At 36.1% G+C, this 3,842-nt stretch overlaps 1 protein-coding gene across 8 annotated transcripts in view; it reads right to left on the bottom strand.

Moving 5' to 3' along the window:
* Positions 1-3,280: 3,280 nt before the first annotated feature.
* FOXP2 (forkhead box P2) overlaps positions 3,281-3,842 on the bottom strand; it is a 666,216-nt gene continuing 665,654 nt past the window's right edge. For all 8 annotated transcript variants that reach the window (XM_070369572.1, XM_070369571.1, XM_070369570.1 and 5 more), the window contains one exon: positions 3,281-3,842. This exon is cut by the window's right edge and continues 1,787 nt beyond it. The gene's annotated coding sequence lies outside the window, so the exon portion shown is untranslated.

Below are 3,842 nucleotides of genomic sequence, written 5' to 3'. Positions count from 1 at the left end.
TCAAGTGCAAGGATTCTCTGCTTGGTGCTCACCTCAATTTTCCTGTTTTTCTTTCCCCCAAATATGCTTTAATTTTTTGGCTTGTGGAGGATAGGTGAATATATAATCATAATAACTTTCTATTAGCAGATATGTTATTTTTAAATTTTATAACTTCTCCTTTTTTCAGCACATTTGATCAAAGAGGATTGGTAACTTCTAAATGTTGCATTTTCTATTAAGTTAAGTGTTAGTCGTTCAGTTGTGTCCGACTCTTTGTGACCCCATGAACTATAGCCCATCAGGCCCCTCTGTCTATGGGGATTCTCCCGGCAAGAATACTGGAATGGGTTACCATGCCCTCCTTCAGGGGTTCTTCCTGACCCAGGGATCAAACCAGGGTCTCCTGCATTGCAGGCAGATTCTTTACCCAGCTGAGCCACCAGGGAAGCCCAGTTTTATTAACTGCATTTTCTATAGTGTCATTTAAATATATTTAAAGGAGAAGTAAGAAGGAAGCCATATTATTTTCCCCCTATCACATGCTTCATGGCTCTAGGGCTCTGGGCTGCCTCCAAAGAGAGGAAGGTAACGGTGGCTTAGGGGCTCTCCCTCCCATAAGCTTCCCATGTGCTATTATAGGAACAGGTAAGCTCCTCTTCACAGTCTCCCCAGATCCTCTTAAACTGAACACAAGAGAATTTGCAGGTGATTGAGAAGAGAATCATGTAACTAGTCAAGTTTCAAATGTCTGGTCAGAGTGGGAACACTGTTAAAATTTTCTTTTCATTTCCTTTTCTTCTTTATGTTAACCTCTGCTCTGCATGGGAATGTAGTCTTAAGTTAACAAAATACATTGGGTTGGGACATTTACTTTCAATAATCAATAGTGAAAAATGAACCCTAAGTTTCAAAAAATTAATCTCATGGTCACATTTCTTTTAAAACAATTTTTATCCTATGGAAAGCTCTTCAGTCAAGGTACTCTTTCATTGGGATGACAGATACTAGTAAATTATGCATAAAGTAAAAATATACTCAACACTTAAATTTCCTTTTTTTTCTGATTATGGGAGATTTAGGAATGCACGTTGAGGTTCAAGAAAAAGGCAAAGTTTCCTGCTGCCAAGGCCCTAGCTTGCTTGTCTTGTCCACTTAGAAGGGTCTGGGTCTGATCCCTAGAGGCCTAAGAAGCTTCCCCTTAGAAAGCTACTTACACTTTCCTTGTACATTCTCCTGAATCAGGACAGGATACCATGGGTGTGACTGATACTTGGAGGCAAAAAAGAACAGATAAAATGAAAAAGTTAAAAACAGGAAACTCATCACGGACCCCCCCTCCTTTTAATTTAGAATTTAAATGTCAAATTCTATTCGAGTAAAAACATGAGACCATGAGATGATTATGTGAGGAAGCCAATTTGAACCTGAAGATAGTTTTTAATGGAATGTATTTGACAAACAGACCCGTTTTTATTGATTGAACTTGAGTATAGTTTGGTTTATGAATCCTCAATTCCTAAGGAAATGATTTAAAAAATTTGTGGGATATGTGTACACAAATTTATGACTTGGTTCTGGCAAGGAAGATAGTCTCTCCGAAAGAATAAAATCCTAGGGGTTATAAATGGGTCCAAAAGTATCAGATTTTTTATTTATACTTCAGAAATGTAATCAAGTGAATGAAATGGTTTATATACATTTTTACATCCAACAGCAGTGACACACTGTTCATACATGATTCTAGAGGAAAATGTACATCCTTCTTTTTTTTTCCTAAGTAAGATCTGCCAAATGTTCATGGACAAAAACCTCTCATTGCAAACTGAACTAGTGAAATGACAAGGGTAAGCCATGTTTCTTTCAATAGCTTTATGGCATTAATAAAGCTACTGTTTGAATGCATGTTAATATTGTCATGTGTAGGATGAAGTCTCACAAATTCCCCAAAATGTGAATGATCAATTTGAAAACTTTACAAAATTGTCTAATAGATTTTGTGACTGAATCTGCCCAGGGATGTTAAAGTCCAGGATGGTTTATTTTAAGTATACTTCTGTAGCTCTATTCTTAGCTGACTATTCTTCGATTCCCTAATCACAAAGAAATGCATTCTTATGAAGTTAAGCAGCTGTAGACACAGAATGCTGATGACATTTTCTCCATATCTGAGTGATCTAAAGAAAACCCAGTTAGTGGTAATTCTACCAAATACTTGTAACATTCACATGAAATTTTAATTGATTTTCAAACAGTACAATTGTGCCATGAATCCAACCACATAGAATATAAGCCTTAAGCCCACTAGGTTTAAGCAAGTGTGTCTTTGTGGACTAAAACTATGTAAAATAAAATCTGATAACTCCCTGGGGTTAGAGGTAGACAGTTTTCTTTCAAATCCTAGGTTTGGTCCTTTATTTTATTCAGCAGTGAAAGCCATGAATACAGAACGAATAACAGCTGTTACAATTCTCAACCATGACTTCTAACGTCAGAGAATTCAAAGTATGAACATAGTACACAGTAATGAAAAGTATCAAAAATTAGTTTACCTCAAAAAAGATAAATAAAACAGGTATATTCCACCAATACATAAACAGATGTTTGTGCTACAGTTAAAATTTGCTGTATACAAAAGATCATAGTCCCCATAATCAGCTTATGATAGAAGCAAGAATACATGAGCCATTTAAATTGTCAGACATTATGCTTTATAAGGTATGCACAGAAGTTCAAGCAATAAATACATACATTAGTTCAAAGCCTTACAATAGCTACGCAAAGCAGATGCAGAAAAGCAGATTTGCTATTACTAGCAAGCAATGATATAAGAGTAAAAATTCATGAAATGCATTAAAGCAACATTTTTCTTAGAAAAAGTCTGGTCATTTATGGGTCCACCAACATTTTTACATAATATGCACAATTATCAAAATACAGACCAAGCATTTCAGAAAACTCCAAAAAACCTAAAATCTATTTTCAAAGCAATTGCAGTTTTGGAGGTTTTTCTGGTATAATGTGCAAGCAGCTATTTTTTAAAATTGTATTCATATAAAACCCATGCAAAACTCTACAGGTATATGCATTCTGTGGCTGAGACTTCCTTTCAAAAGTTTGATAACTGAGGTATGCATACTTTAGCATTGTAGTCTTAGGCCACCCTCCTGATGGTACAGCTCTCAAGATTACTTTCAGTCCATCAAAGCCTTTGAACATGCACCTGAAAGACCCATTTTCCCTTCAGATAAGCCTTCCAGTAGGATCCTAGATGACTGAAAACCATCCTTCCCAATCCCAATCTTTCTTTTGATACCATATCGTAAACTTCCCATTCACTGATCATGACCCAAAGACAAACAGAATGAAAAGTAGCAGTTACTGTGACGTTCTCACGTTTCATGCAATCTGCCATAATTGTTCTAATTTTTTTTCTTTTTTTTTTCTTTTTTTTCTTTTTTTTTTTTTGCAGAGGTAGAAGCTTTCAGAAAGCCTTTTGGGTAAGTGGGAAAACCCTTTTGAAAGCCGTTATGTCCTTTTATTTGGTGTGATTGATGACTGGGTATTTCTCTAACTCTATTTGCTGACTTCAGCAAAGAATAAATGATGAGCTTAGTTTGCAAGGACCAGCTCCATCACATGGAACTGGTACATATGTTAAGCTCTAGCAGCCACCTTCTGTCGAAACTGTTTGTAAAGCAATAACCATCATCAGGTTATGAGGTCCCTTGGTTGGGGGAAAAAGTATTATCAAGACTTGGCACAGCACATGAAAAGCAACACGTAAAGTTTCTAGGTTTTAAGCAAACATTTGACTATGCTATTTTCAACTACACCATAATGCATTATCCTAGTTTGGGGGT

This window comes from Bos mutus, chromosome 4, assembly GCF_027580195.1.
Source record: "Bos mutus isolate GX-2022 chromosome 4, NWIPB_WYAK_1.1, whole genome shotgun sequence".
Classification (NCBI taxonomy): domain Eukaryota; kingdom Metazoa; phylum Chordata; class Mammalia; order Artiodactyla; family Bovidae; genus Bos; species Bos mutus.
This window is presented reverse-complemented; position numbering and strand designations above follow the sequence as displayed.